The 16,218-nt window shown below is 44.8% G+C and overlaps 1 protein-coding gene across 1 annotated transcript in view; it reads left to right on the plus strand.

Moving 5' to 3' along the window:
• Nucleotides 1–3,546: 3,546 nt before the first annotated feature.
• CUL5 (cullin 5) overlaps nt 3,547–16,218 on the plus strand; it is a 110,213-nt gene continuing 97,541 nt past the window's right edge. Inside the window, exon 1 of the mRNA XM_042903986.1 lies at nt 3,547–3,645. The gene's annotated coding sequence lies outside the window, so the exon portion shown is untranslated. The remainder of the gene's footprint in view (nt 3,646–16,218) is intronic.

Raw genomic sequence — 16,218 nt, forward strand, 5'->3', positions numbered from 1 at the left:
AAAGAGAGAGAAAGAAAGAGAATCCCAAGGAGGGCTCCTCGCCATCAGTGCAGAGCCCCACATGGGACTCAAACCCACACACTGTGAGATCATGACCTGAGCAGAAATCAAGAGTCAGACTTTCAACCAACTGAGCCACTCAGGTGCCCCCAATACATTTTCAATTAGCTTGTCAAGTTTCTGGTAAAAAAAAAAAATCAGGTAAGTATTTTATCAAAATCTAATACAAATTAATTTTGGGGAAATTATGTCAAAGGTAAGTGTCACAGGATGTCCTTGCTAGTCTGAGCTGATTGTTGTGTGTGCCCAGTGGATGGGACTCCAGGTGAAGGAACGCTGTGGTTCTCCAGCCACCCCCCTGATAACTGAGTGGCTGAGTTCTATTCAGAGGGAAGAGTGAAAAAAAAGACACCTGGCCTCCCTCTCAAGACGTATTCTCCAGCCTAGCTTTACTAGCGTACTGTAAATATTTTATGCCCTACTTGTCCCCTCATGTTTGCTGTCCCTTGGCCCATAATTAGTTTCTAACTATATTATCTGAAATCACCACTACATTGGAAGTGATGGAGCTGAGTGGAGCTGGATACAAGCAGAATCGATCGTGAGCATTTTGAGGGATGCCTTGGAGACTAACCAAATCAAAACAGGAAGAGTAAAGAGAATAAGTGGAGGTTGGTGGATGAAGTGGCAAAGTTAGGCTTTAATATTGATGTGACTTCATCGCCTAGTCTTGTGAAGCCTGGGGGTATTTTAATTTCATAAGTCATAAGCAATTTGTTAAGCAAAAATACAGCAGACATACCCTTTGTGCTACAATGACTGGGTTGCTTTGGCACAGAAAAACACTCTGACAATTTACTTCGGGTTTAATTCAATTAGGAAATTGAGTTTCACGTAGAAAGTAAGTCTGTAAATTCTATTACTAAGATATTATTTTCACGATTCATCCTTATCTTATAAATTGTCTCAACAGAGATTTAAAAATAAATTGGCTAAGGCTTTTGAATAATAGTAGCCTGAGTAAAAATATTATTACACAATTGAAAATAAAATTCTAAATAGATAAAGTCTCCAAGTGATAGCATGAATAAAAAAGTTATAATTGGCCAACAGCTGCTAATTTCCATTTCTTATACTTACCGCTAATTAGGCAAGGTAAAATGGTTTTTTTTTTTTTTTTCCTGGTACTGGAAAAGTGAATAATTGTGTAATTATAGATAATGAAACGAGTATTAGAGGTGTGTGTGTGTGTGTGTGTGTGTGTGTGTGTGTGCGCGCGCGCGCGCGCGTGTCCCGGTCTTTGAAATCCCCCTTAAGCCAAAAGTCAACATCAACTCATATGGCAGCTCCCACCACTGTGGTTAACTGTTATACCACTAGGGGGAGCTCGTGAGACGGAGTTTTGAACACTCCCTTCGCAGCGGCTGCAAATCCAACGGCGGTCGCTGGAGGGTACCGGAAGGCAGAGTCGACAAGCTGGGAGTTCAAACCTCTGACTGGTCTTCTCTTTCCAAGGAGGAAAGTTTCAACCTGCTGGCGAACTATTTTAGTGGGAGAGGAAGGGGCAAAGGGGGAGGTTGACTGGGGCACCGGAACAACGAGTCCAGCAGAAGCGTCAGAAAACTTGGAACCATCTGTGGATTAAACCACTGCTCTCCTATGTGCAGAAGAGTTAGGGTGTATGGTGAGAGTAGGGCAGGGGAGATCCACAGATGTGGAGTACTAGTGTCCGAGTCTTTGGTGAGGCAGCCTCAGGGGAGATCAGAATCAGGTCCAGAAGTGAAGGCTCAACCTCACAGTTCAACCAAAACATCCTCGAGCACGTTTCCTTTGATGTTTTCCCGTGAAACCATCCTTCGGCCAAGAGGAGCATTAAATGACAAATCTGAATGGGCGCCTGGGTGGCTCAGCTGGCTGAGCATCCGACTTTGGCTCAGGTCATGATCTCAGTGTGTGGGTTTGAGCCTTGCGTCGGGTTCAGAGCCTGGAGCCTACTTTGGATTCTGTGTCTCCTTCTCTCTCTGCCCCTCTCCCACTCGTGCTCTGGCTGTCTCTTTACATACATAAATGTAAAAAAATTTTTTTTAAATCACAAATCTGAAGACTTGGGTCTAGTCCCAGTGCTAGTGCCAACACAGCTGATAAGATGGGAGATAATTTGACTCCAAGCAAGTTCATAGGAAACAAGTTGATCAACCCAGCAAGTTGGTTATGATATCTATCTGTTCTAGAATTCAGATGTACCTAATTGCTGGTTTTTCAAAAATTGACATTTCTGTCAATTCTGTCTCACAATGTTGTTTTGCCATATTTTAAATCTTCAGACACTTTTTCTGTTTTTCAGAATTTGGGGGTTATTTTCCATCATATAAATAGAATATCGTTAAGTCCTGAATTATTTAATTCATCCTTGTCTAGAAAATGTTGAAGCATAAGCTCCAGGCATTGGTTAACAACTGTTTTTTAAAGCTTATTTATTTTGAGAGAGAGTAAGAGAGCGTTCACGCTAGAGGAGGAGGGCCAGAGAGAGAGGGAGAGACAGAATCCCAAGCAGGCTCTGTGCTGTCAGCTCAGACCCCAACCCTGGGCTTAAACTCATGAGTCATGAGAAATTGACCTGGGCCGAGATCAACAGTCAGTCTCACTTAACCAACTGGGCCACGCTAGTGCTCGTGGTTAACAATCGTTCATGAAGAACCTGGAAAGAATATGTGACTATTCACCAGTTGCTTTCAGAACACTAGCCTGAAACTAGTTTTTAAAATGTGTTCCCTAGAATTCTCAGTACCCCAGATTAGTCCACGTTTCTCCCTGGGTTCCCTGCTCCTTCTAATAAGGATCAAGAGAGTTCCTGAGGCCCCTGACTAGCTCAGTTGGTGAAGTGTGTGACTCTTGAGCTCAGGGTTGTGAGTTCCAAGCCCCACAATGGGTGTAGAGATTACTTAAAAATCTTTTAAAGAGAGAGAGGGTGCGAATTCGAAAGAATCCGATGGGTTTGGATGGAGTAGGACTGCCCTTCCCCAACTTCCACACTTTCAACTGTAACAGAGAACAGAGGATGCTAGAACTCTGTGTGTTTCTGGCAAGATCCCCACCCATCCCTACTGCCTGACACATCCCCACATCTTATACTATTAAAACCAATCTCTGGTGCCTGGGTGGCTCAGTTGGTTAAGCGTCTGACTCTTGATCTCAGCTCAGGTCAGGATCTCATGGTTTGTGGATGGAGCCCCGAGTCAGGCTCTCTGCTGTCAGCACAGAGCCCACTTTGGATCCTCTGTCTCCCTCGCTCTCTGACCCTCCCCCACTCTCACTTTCTCCCTCTTTATCTACCAAAAATAAATAAATATTATTTTAAAAATCTCGTTATGCCTTTAGCCATGTTATATCCATATCCACAAGAAGCCCCAATGCCTAGGTTTCCCCTCTGCACCTTACCCCTTCCAATTCCATCTCTGATTTACTCAACCTCCAAGCTTCTGGACTAGTAGTAAAACCGAAAACCTCTGTTTCCTCATACTCTTCTCTTTAGTCTCTTCTAGGTGACGTTCAATTCACCCCTGAAATCACTGCGTCCCCTGCATCTTTCTCACAAGATGGCTGACGTACCACTGGGCTGTACCACTGGGTAGACGCTGGCCTGAGGTACCACTGGGCTGATGTTTGTGTGCTACTGGTCTTCCTTACTTCCTATTGCCACTTCCAAATCCTCCTCCTCCCCTTCTCCCTAGAAGCACTCTGCTTTGCGCCTGGGGTCAATGGACTGTCCATCCAGCCATTAACCCTCCTTGTTGCAAATCATGTATTGACCCCTTAGGTCATACTCCCTCATCCCTTAATTGGTTTAGGTCCTGACTCACTATCATTCTCTCCAACATGACTCCTGTCATAATTCTTAGTGATTTCAATAATAATGTAGGAGATTATTAATACCCTGATGTGGTAGTAAGGTGTCTCCTGAAACAAGAAAGTGAGACAACAGTGGTTTATTGGGGAGATAACCCAGGAATCAGGAACCAGGGAGCAAGGAGAGTAAGACAAGGAAGAAGGAAAAGCCTCTGTAAAGGTGTGGCATCAAGTTCACTGCCATGAACAAAGGGGATCTCGGGTCTGCCGAGGCCTCTGGGAAGCATCCTGAGAGCCCCACAACGTTGTCTCCCAGAAGGCTGGAGGCTGGTGCCCTTACTCACTGGCTTCTGCCCGTATTGGTGGAGGGTTGTTCCCTGAAGCATTATCTTCCCCATTCCTGCTGCATTTGCCTGTGAGCCTAGCGGGCTCCTGGGGGCTTGGAGAAGACTGAAGTGAAAGCAGAGAGGAAAGGTGCTTCCACTCAGGTAGGAGGCTGTCAGGGGGAGTCTGAAATGTCCTCCACCACAGCTCCTGCTAAAATCACAAGTAGGTTAAGGGATGTGACTACGACACCAAAAGCATCTGGAATGCCTGGCTTCTCAGTTCCCTAACTTCCTGTTTCCCAGGGATCCTGTCCTCCACCCTGCCTCAACGCCTCTCTCTGTCTATCACAGTTTAGCCTTTGTCATTACCAGTCTCTGCAACCACCCACAGCCTGAGCTCCCCTTCACCCTCCAAACACCTCGACCTATCTTCCCTAGCAGCTCAGTCCCCTATTGTGTCCTGACTCCAACAATCCTTAGACTCAGTACTTGGATCCTTCTATCTTTTCACTGTCCTTCACCCTCCTGACTCAGCTTTAATCCCATGGCCAATCAGCACACTCACTCTTTTACATGGATGCTCAACTTCCATCATCATCACCCTCCCTCAGCAAAACCCCAACCTTGGTTACATCTGGTTCCATACCTATTCAGTGCCTGAGTCTGCACAGCTGAATGTGGCTTTAGAACCAAGCAGGTCCAGGGGCTCCTGGGTGGCTCAGTCGGTTGAGCGTCTGACTTCAGCTCAGGTCATGATCGCACGGTTCATGAGTTTGAGCCCTGCGTTGGGCTCTATGCTGAAAGCTCGGAGCCTGGAGCCTGCTTCAGGTTCTGTGTCTCCCTCTCTCTGTGCCCCTTCCCTCGGTCTACTCTCTCTCTCTCTCTCTCTCTCTCTCTCTCTCTCTCAAAAATAAATGAACATTAAAAAATTTAAAAAAAAAAATGGGGCGCCTGGGTGGCTCCGTCGGTTAAGCGCCCGACTTCGGCTCAGGTCACGATCTCTCGGTATGTGAGTTCGAGCCCCGCGTCAGGCTCTGTGCTGACTGCTCAGAGCCTGGAGCCTGTTTCAGATTCTGTGTCTCCCTCTCTCTCTGCCCCTCCCCTGTTCATGCTCTGTCTCTCTCTGTCTCAAAAATAAATAAACATTAAAAAAAAAATTAAAAAAAAAAAAAAACAAGCAGGTCCTGCCACTCACAGGCTGTGGGACCTTGGGCACATCACTTAACCCCACTGAGTCCTAGTTTCCTTAGCTATGCTGGGCGGTCTCAACTACATTCAGGACAGCAGTGTCCGATGCCTCTTTGAGGCTGCCTAAGGATCAACATGCATTTCCCCAGTGCCTGCAACCCCTCCATCCCTCATAAATAAGAATTTCCTTTCTTCTTTTCTCACAACGTCCTGTCAAGCTTCCAACTTAAGCAGCAGAGAAATTAGAAGAGGACTTTCACTTCCAACAGCCTATCGACCACATCATGTCCATCCTGCTGCTATGTGCGACTGTCCAGTCTCCTGGCCAAGGCCAACCCTCTCCATTTGTGTGCTAGGTCCATCCCCTGTCCTCATCAGGAAAATGGTTCTGGCAGTTTCCCCGGTTCTGTCTTCTTTTTTATTTTTATTTATTTATTTTGAGAGAGACACAGAGAGAGAGAGAGAGAGAGAGTGCAAGTGGGAGAGGAGCAGAGAGAGAGGGGGACGGAAGATCCAAAGCAGGCTCTGTGCTGAGAGCAGGGCTCAAACTCTCAAATTGTGAGATCACGACCCGAGCCGAACACAGATGCTCAACCAACTGAGCCACCCAGGCGACCCTGCTTCTTCTTTTTTTTTTTTTTTTTTTTTTTTTAACGTTTTATTTATTTTTGAGACAGGGAGAGACAGAGCATGAACAGGGGAGGGTCAGAGAGAGGGAGACACAGAATCTGAAACAGGCTCCAGGCTCCGAGCTGTCAGCACAGAGCCCGACGTGAGACTTGAACTCACGGACCATGAGATCATGGCCTGAGCTGAAGTTGGCCACCCAACCGACTGAGCCACCCAGGCAACCCCTTCTTTTTTTTAAGTTTACCTATTTATTTTGGGAGAGAGAGAGAGAGAGCACACATGCACGCGCACGGGCGCGCGCGCACACACACACACACACACACACACACACACACACACGAGTGGGAGTGGGGCAGAGAGAGAGGGAGAGAGAGAATTGCAAGCAGGCTCCATGCTGTCAGCACAGTCCTACGTGGGGCTTGATCCCATGAACTGTGAGATCATGACCTGAGCCAAAATCCAGAGTCAGATGCTCAACTGACTGAGCCACCCAGGTGCCCCTCCCCCATCCTGCATCATCGTTTTTTCCCTTCTACTGGATCATGCATATCAGCCAGATGTGAAGTTTAATGATACTTAAGTTCTCCACAAGGAGGGATTAATTCCAGTATTAAAAGTATTAACCTAGGGGTGCCTGCGTGGCTCATCCGGTTAAGTGTCTGACTTCGGCTCAGGTCACGTTCTTATGGTTGGTGAGTTTGAGCCCCATGTCTGGCTCTGTGCCGACAGTTCAGAGCCTGGATCCTGCTTCAGATTCTGTGTTTCCCTCTCTCTGACCCTCCCCTGTTCATGCTCTGTCTCTCTCTGTCTCAAAAATAAATAAACCTTAAATTTTTTTTAAAAAAGTACTCATCTATATAAAGTGCACAGAACAGTGACCAACACACGGTGTTATATGTATTAGCTCTTGTTGTTACAGGCACTGAGTGCTTGAATATGTAATACATCATGCTACACTATGCTTTGCATGCACTATCATCTTTAATCTTTGCAATGACTCTGATACAGATGCTATTTTTATCCTAATTTTTCAGATAAGTAAACCAAGACTCATCCAGGTTAAATAGCACACACAGGATGTCACTGTTCATAGATGGCAGGACCCAAGCACATGCTCTCAAGCACTATCCAGCTTCTCAATGATCTGTATGTGTAAAAGTCACCTAAGATGCGAGGTGCCTGGGTGGCTCAGACGGTGGAGCGTCCGACTCTTGATTTCAGCTCAGGTCATGATCTCAGGGTTCGCGGGATCGAGCCCCACGTTGGGCCGTGCTGACGGCGTGGAGCCTGCTTGGGATCCTCCACCTCCCTCTCTCTCTGCACCCACCCCCCTCAAAAATAAATAAGTAAACATTTAAAAAATCACACGGGATGCTTGGGGGGAAAGGCAGATTTGGGGCTCCTGTGTGGAATCAGAATCTCTACAGGGTGGAGCCTAGCGGTCTAGCTTTTTTTTTTTTTTTTTTAATTTTTTTTCAACGTTTTTTATTTATTTTTGGGACACAGAGAGACAGAGCATGAACGGGGGAGGGGCAGAGAGAGAGGGAGACACAGAATCTGAAACAGGCTCCAGGCTCCGAGCCATCAGCCCAGAGCCTGACGCGGGGCTCGAACTCACAGACCGCGAGATCGTGACCTGGCTGAAGTCGGACGCTTAACCGACTGTGCCACCCAGGCGCCCCGCGGTCTAGCTTTTTAATACGTGCTGCGAGGATACATGCACCACATTTGAGAAGCTCCTTTATACACCCTTTAACGTGTACACAGAAAACAAATGAGGAGACCAAAGCAAGCTGCTGACGGTGGATTTCTTAGGTGGTGGAAGAGGGGAGATTATAGAGAACTTTTACTTTCTAACATATGTTTTAATGTGGTGTTTAACGTTCTTAAAAATTTTTTCTTTTAATGTTTTTATTTATTTTTGAGAGAGACAGAGCACCAGCGGGGGAGGGGCAGAGAGAGAGGGAGACACAGAATCCGAAGCGGGCTCCAGGCTCCGAGCTGTCAGCACAGAGCCCGGTTCGGGGCTCAAACTCACAAACCCCAGGATCATGACCGGAGCCGAAGTCGGACGCTTAACCGACTGAGCCACCCAGGTGCCCCAAAATTTTCTTAAATGAGCAGGTGATTTAAAGAATATTTTAAGGGGTATGTGGGTGGCTCAGTTGGTTAAGCATGTGATTTAGGCTCAGGTCACAATCTCGTGGTCTGTGTGGTCTGTGAGTTCGAGCCCTGTGTTGCACTCAGAGCCTGGGACGAAATTTGGATGCTGTGTCTCCCTCTCTATCTGTGCCCCTCTCCCTCTTGTGCTATGTCTTTCTCTCTCAAAAATAAATAAACGTTAAAAAAATAAAGAATATGTTAAATGAATAAAAAGTAAAAATTATCCCATTTCCCATCATCCACAGGCAAGCATTGGTAACATTTTTTTTGGATATTTTTTTTCCAGGTCCCCCCCCCCCTCTAATTGAGAATAGGAAATAGAATTACAGGGTTTGCTAGTTTTTCCAAAGTTAGAATTATAATTCAGGGGCGCCCGGCTGGCTCAGTCCATAGAACATGGGACCCTTGATCTCGAGGTTGTAAGTTTGAGCTCCACCTTGGGTGTAGAGATTACTTGAAATGAAATCTTTAAGGAAAAAAAAAAAAAGAGAATTATAGTACAGATTTGGAACTTGCTATCCTGTATTTTCATGTGTCATATTTTGCTCATTTTCCCGTGTAAATAGCCTTCTATGAGCTTTCATATCTAAACACTATTTCTGTCACATGTCTGTAAGACTTACTTAACTCTTTCTTTATGGCTGTATTTTTAAGTTTTTGTTTTTTTTTTATACTTTCTGCTCTTTTTTTTTAAAGTTTATTTATTTATTTTGAGAGAGAGAGAGCACGAGCAGGGAGGGGCAGAGAGAGGAGAGAATCCCAAGCAGTTTCTGTGCTTTCAGTGCAGAGCCCAATGTGGGGCTCGAACTCACGAACCATGAGATGATGACGTGAGCTGAAATCAAGAGTTGGACACTCAGCCAACTGAGCCACCCAGGCACCCCTACTTTCTGCTCTCGTTGATAATGCTGAGGTTAAGGTGCTCGTGCCAAAATGTAAGAATTTATTTAAGTAAGTCCCTGAAGTGGTCATGAACATTTTAAAGAATCTTGAGCCCGCAGGTTAAAACGCTTAAGTATTTCTAGAGAGACACTAATATTTATTTACCCCTCATACTTATGTGGCTTTGGACCATGAGACTAGTTTTTCTTTTCCTCCTGTTTACTAGATGTTGTCACATTAGCCCATTGTTCCAGTCGGTTGAGATATTTTAAATTAGGAATCTTTTCTTCAGACATGTTTGATATCTTTACCATGTTCATGTTATCTGGAAATTGTATCTGTCAGCATATGAACAAAACCATTCAGTAGGGTGGGGTCCTGACTCCTGAATGAGACCCCGACCAGACTTACATTTATTGGGCATCCATTGTGTTGGACAGAAAATGTTAGCAGAACATCCTTTTTTCTTTAATATTCAGCATGCTATAAAACTCTTTCTATACCTAAAGTAGGGAATAATTATTTCACTTTTCCTCACCAATATCTATATTCTGGACCCTTAAAGTGTACCTACGAATAAAAAAGATTTACGTCAGTATTACAGTAGAGAAATGTTAGTCTCTCCACTCTTTAGTAAGTAGGCCACAAACATTTTCAATAAGGTCGTGGATTATCCTTTCTCTGAAATGTAAAAATAGAACTAGTTCCTTATGGATCAAAGCAATTGACCAGTACTCTAGAAGTCCCCAGTAGATATTTGTGAATTTCTTTTCTCTGCTGAGTTATAACAGACTTCAGTGATGATACAAATACCTAAATCAGCGAAATGCTAGCTGATTTGTATGGTCTGCAAAGAAGACAGTAATAACAGCATCAATGAACATTTTTCTCACAAGGAATATATAGAATGTTATTATCTCTTTAGAATGCTATTTTTAAATAATAGAGTCATTTTTGGAAAGAATAATCCTTCAGCACCCCAAACTAGGTCCACTCTCTCTAATGTTTCATTTGGCAGCCTCACAACGTAGCAGATGGTGACTGATTCCTCTACCGGCCCCAGCCCATCACACCTGTATAGAGTGTGGATTGGGGAAGTGTGGTCAGGGATCTGCTGAAGTTACCCTCTCTTGTCATAAACTAACAGCAGTAGATACAGAATGGAATGAACAGATTCAGATGATGTTGGGAACCAGATCTGAGAGGATTTGCTCATGTCTTGGTTGTAGGGGGTAGAGAGGAAGGAGGAAGAAAGGATGATGCCCAGGTTTTTGACCCTAGCAAATGGGTGGGGGATGGTGCTTTAAACTGAGATGGTGAAGCATCGGGGAGGTGAGAGAGGAACAGATTTGGACTAGGTAATGTTACAGAAACGGCAGTTAAAGAACAGAGAAGGGAATCAGAAGTTCTGTTTTGCACGTTGACAAAGGTAAAAACATCAAACAAATAAGGAAATTGACCTTATTCAGGCTATTACAATGGGGAGAGCATGCCAGATCCAAAGATCAGGGCGCCCGCCTTAGCAGGATGGTTTTGCCTGGATAAGTTGTAGGTGGGGTGATTTTGCAGTTTGGGCTGCTTCTATAAATCACGGGTAATCTCAGCCAGTTAGCTGAACAAGAAATGTTTGTCTCTATGTCTAGCTAGTTCCAGGGGGGATAAACCCTTCAGCTGGTCATTATGAGATGAAGAATGGGAATTTGGTGGATCTGTGTCTGGCCTTGTCACAGGTAAATGAGGGCATCATCTGCAAGTTTAACAGGAATCATTAGAAAGAATGGACACTTAAAGTTAGATGGAGAAGGGTGGCTCTTTGTAGGAAGGCATCTCTGGAAAACAAAAGGTTTGGGGCGGGCGGGGGGACGGGGATTAACCATCACTGTGTTCTGGGAGCATACGGCTGAGGTAAAGTTCAATACTATCAATATGTTACACTTGAGATGTTTGTGAGATCCCAAGAAGAGAAGACAAACAGGCGGTTAGACGTAGAAGTCAGGCATCCAGGAGAGAGGTTCAAAGCTGGAAATGTATATTTGGAAGTCTTCATCATTATAGGTGATATTGAACACCAGGGGACTTGAGGAGATCACTAAAGGAGGGGTATTGAGAGAAGAGGGTCCAAGATGGAGCCCCAAAGAACAAGCGTAAAGGTTAAGTAGAGGGGGAGACAGCTAGCAACGCAGAGAGACAGAACCACGGGGTAGGAAACTAACAAGAGAATATGGTGTGGAGGCCAAGGGAGGGAAAGAAAGGGTGGAGAATGGCACTGAAAGGGGCCGAGCAGTGAGATCAGGGCAGTGACCGTTAGAATTGACAAGGGAGTCAAGGGAGAGATTCTTTTCTTTTAAGATGAAAGATGCTTATGAACAGGTTTTTTTTTTTTTTTATGCAGATGGGGATGCTATAGGAGAGAGGGGAACAACTGATGGTACAAGAGAGGTGGCAGATGGCTAAAAGAAGGGCATTCTTGAAATGGGACCCGGAATACAAACAGACACACCGGTACTGAGCTGGCGTAGGGGCCTGGCCAATACAGTGCGCCATCAGGGAAAAGAATTACCAGTGGAGGCACAGAAGTTTGGAGATGTGATGGGGGAAGAAAAGAAAGATGCCATTTATGTTTGCAGTGAGGTACGGATGGAGGTAACGCCCTGAGGCGTGGGGGGAAGGGAGTCAGATGTGATGAAATGAAGCGGACGTCCTGGGAGTGGAGTGGAAACCCACTTGAGCAAGCCCGCTGGAGAAAACACAACAGGATTGTCGGGTAGTGTGTTAAATGCTCATCCAAGGTCTAAGTTTGTGACTTTAAAGAGAAGCCGCTGAACTTGGTTTTGGGACTTTCTCTAGCGATGTGGACCTACTTAGGTGTGGGCATGGAGAAGATTGAAGGGTTTATTCAAGGTTGTGATTATATTGCTTACGTATGATGGACAGGGAAAGGGACGAGGTTGTTGAAGACACTTTGCAAGAAAGTGATTATGTGACATGTATCGAGTGGACTGTGGGGGTTTCACTCCTGACCTGGTCCCATGGGTTGGAATCTTGGGATGGTTCTCTTTGATTTCACACAGTTACTAGGGGGCTTTCATTTCCTTCCCGCCCCCTGTCCCAGCCACCTATCCTGTCCGTGGCACCACTTTCTGGAGGTGGGAATGGCAGTTAGAAGTGTTTGGGGCCATGGAAGAGGGAGTCATCCATATAAAGTAGTGGTGTGGGGGGAGCACAGACTTAAGGTACCCATGACTGTCTTATAAGCAATATGGAGAAGGCAGCTGCCTGGACATAGCCTCCCCCAGAAAGATAGCTGATACCTGGCTCAGCACTGGCAACGTGGGTACCCCCTGGCACAACAAAGAAGGATCTTCTGGCTTAGGAATAAGAATGGAAATTGATATAGAGCTATGGTTAGATTCAAGTTTGGGTTAGGCTTAGGGTTGGCTCTCACGCATCTTCCTGATGTTAGGCAGTGGTAAGTTCTCTCAAGGCGGATTCTTTCTCTCCATATGACATACAGAGGTCTGGGAAGCCCAGTGGCCATCCTCCTCCACGTCCCGGGTCTGTTTCTCTCCTCTCTCTGTCACTCCAAAATCTTGTAAACCTTTGGTGCCCCTCTAGGTTTTCAACAATTTTCTTTTTTTTTTTTTTTTTTTTTTTTTAAATTTTTTTTTTTCAACGTTTTTTTTTTTTAATTTATTTTTGGGACAGAGAGAGACAGAGCATGAACAGGGGAGGGGCAGAGAGAGGGAGACACAGAATTGGAAACAGGCTCCAGGCTCCGAGCCATCAGCCCAGAGCCTGACGCGGGGCTCGAACTCACAGACCGCGAGATCGTGACCTGGCTGAAGTCGGACGCTTAACCGACTGCGCCACCCAGGCGCCCCAACAATTTTCTAATCAATCAATATATTGGTTAAACTTGACATGCTATCTTTTTCTATTTTATTTCAGAGAGAGAAAGCGTGTGTGTGTGAACAGGGGAGAAGGGCAGAGAGAGAGGGAGAGAGAGAAAAGCCCAAGCAGTCTCCATGCTCAGCAGGAAGCCCAGTGAAGGGCTGGTCCCACCACCCTGGGATCCGGACCTGAGCTGAAATTAAGAGTCTGGACCATCAACTAACTGAGCCATCCAGGCGCCCCTACCTACTATCTTTTTATGTACAAAAACTTTTTGTTTTTTGCTTCTTACAAATCAAAAGCTTTGACTTTATAGCTATTGTGTTTAAAATGGACTGTAAGAGGGGCACTTGGCTGGCTCAGTGGGTGGAGTGTGCAACTCTTTATCTTGGGGTCGTGGGTCTTAACTCCACATTGGGTGTAGAGATTACTTAAAAACAAATCTGCTAAATAAATAAATAAATAAATAAATAAGTAAAATGGGACTGTAAGGGCCTTTTTGTTTTTTTTGTGTTTTTGGATTCTTTAAAAAAAATTTTTTTTATGTTTATTTTTGAGAGCGAGAGAGAGAGAGAGAGAGAGAGAGAGAGACAGAGTGTGAGCAGGGAAGGGACAGAGACGGGAGGAGACAGAGAATCCGAAGCAGGCTCCGGGCTCTGAGCTGTCAACACGGAGCCCAAAGGAGGGCTCGAACCCACGAACTGTGAGATCATGACCTGAGCTGAAGTCAGACGCCCAACGGACTGAGCCACCCAGGTGCCCCACAGAAGCTTATTTTTGAAGGAGCAATTCCAAACATCCTGTATGCAATGGATGCATTAGGGTCTGCCAATAATTATGTGAATTTCTATAAAGAAGTGTGAGAAAAAATAAGCACAGACATATTTTTCAATAATTTATATCATACAGCTGAGGGGGAAAAAAAGATTTAAAAAAGTATAATTAGTAGGCCATCATTTGTGGGAGAGACAGAAGAATACATACGTGCCTGCTTACACAGGCACAGAGTGCCCTTTTTGAGAGAGAGACAGAGCACGAGTAGGGGAGGGGCAGAGAGAGAGAGAGAGAGAGAGAGGGAGGGAGACACAGAATCCGAAGCAGGCTCCAGGCTCCGAACCGTCAGCACAGAGTCCGATGCGGGGCTCAAATTCACGAACTGTGAGATCATGACCTGAGCTGAAGTTGGACCCTTCATCAACTGAGCCACCCAGGCGCCCAGAGCTTTTTCTTTTTCTTTCTAAGCAGGCTCCAGCCCAGGGTGGAGCCCAATGTGGTACTTGAACTCATGACCCTGAAATCAGGACCTGAACTGAGATCAAACGTTGAACACTTAACCAACTGAGCCACCCAGGTGCCCCAAGGGAGGTCTGTTAAAAAAAAAAAAAAAAAATTTCCCCCAACATTTAATTATGAAAAATTCCAAACATAGAGATAAGCTGAAATATTTTACATAGAGAACACCAGTATACCTCCCACCTAGATTCTGTCATTAACATTTCACTCCATTTGCTTGGTCTACCTTTCTATGCAGCCATCAACCCTTTTTATTCTTGACACATTTCTTCTTTTTTTTTTTTAATTAAATGTATTTATTTATTTATTTATTTATTTATTTATTTTTTCAATATATGAAGTTTATTGTCAAATTGGTTTCCATACAACACCCAGTGCTCCTCCCAAAAGGTGCCCTCCTCAATACCCATCACCCACCCTCCCCTCCCTACCACCCCCCATCAACCCTCAGTTTGTTCTCAGTTTTTAGCAGTCTCTTATGCTTTGGCTCTCTTCCACTCTAACCTCTTTTTTTTTTTTTTTTTTTTCTTCCCCTCCCCCATGGGTTTCTGTTAAGTTTCTCAGGATTCACATAAGAGTGAAAACATATGGTATCTGTCTTTCTCAGTATGGCTTATTTCACTTAGCATCACACTCTCCAGTTCCATCCACGTTGCTACAAAGGGCCATATTTCATTCTTTCTCATTGCCACGTAGTACTCCATTGTGTATATAAACCACAATTTTTTTATCCATTCATCAGTTGATGGACATTTAGGCTCTTTCCATAATTTGGCTATTGTTGAGAGTGCTGCTATAAACATTCTCTGACCCCTATGCATCAGTACTCCTGTATCCCTTGGGTAAATTCCTAGCAGTGCTATTGCTGGGTCATACGGTAGGTCTATTTTTAATTTTCTGAGGAACCTCCACACTGTTTTCCAGAGCGGCTGCACCAATTTGCATTCCCACCAACAGTGCAAGAGGGTTCCTATTTCTCCACATCCTCTCCAGCATCTATAGTCTCCTGATTTGTTCATTTTGGCCACTCTGACTGGCGTGAGGTGATATCTGAGTGTGGTCTTCTTTTTTTTTTTTTTTTTAATTTACATACAAGTTAGTTAGCATATAGTGCAACAATGATGTCAGGGGTAGATTCCTTAATGCCTCTTACCCATTTAGCCCAACCTCCCCCCCCCACACACACACACACAGTCCCTCCAGCAACCCTCTGTTTGTTCTCCATATTTAAGAGTCTCTTATGTTTTGTCCCCCTTCCCTGTTTTTATATTGTTTTTGCTTCCCTTCCCTTGTGTTCATCTGTTCTGTGTCTTAAAGTCTTCATATGAGTGAAGTCATGCAATATTTGTCTTTGACTAATTTCACTTAGCATAATACTCTCTAGTTCCATCCATGTGGTTGCAAATGACAAGATTTCATTCTTTTTTATTGTCGAGGAATACCCCATTGTATATATATATATATACCACATTTTCTTTTTTTTTTTTTAATTTTTTTTAACGTTTATTTATTTTTGAGACACAGAGAGACAGAGAATGAACGGGGGAGGGTCAGAGAGAGAGAGAGGGAGACACAGAATCCGAAACAGGCTCCAGGCTCCGAGCTGTCAGCACAAAGCCCGACGCGGGGCTTGAACTCACGAACCGCGAAATCATGATCTGAGCCGAAGTCGGATGCCCAACCGACTGAGCCACCCAGGCGCCCCTATACCACATTTTCTTTATCTATTCATCCATCGATGGACATTTGGGCTCTTTCCATACTTTGGCTATTGTCGATAGTGCTGCTATAAACATGGGGGTGCATGTGTCCCTTTGAAACAGCACACCCGTATCCCTTGGATAAATGCCTAGTAGTGCAATTGCTGGGTCGTAGGGTAGTTCTATTTTTAGTTTTTTGAGGAACCTCCATCCTGTTTTCCAGAGTGGCTGCACCAGCTTGCATTCCCACCAACAATGCCAAAGAGATCCTCTTTCTCCGCATCCTTGCCAACATCTGT

Source organism: Panthera leo, chromosome D1, assembly GCF_018350215.1.
Source record: "Panthera leo isolate Ple1 chromosome D1, P.leo_Ple1_pat1.1, whole genome shotgun sequence".
NCBI classification, from domain to species: Eukaryota; Metazoa; Chordata; class Mammalia; order Carnivora; family Felidae; genus Panthera; species Panthera leo.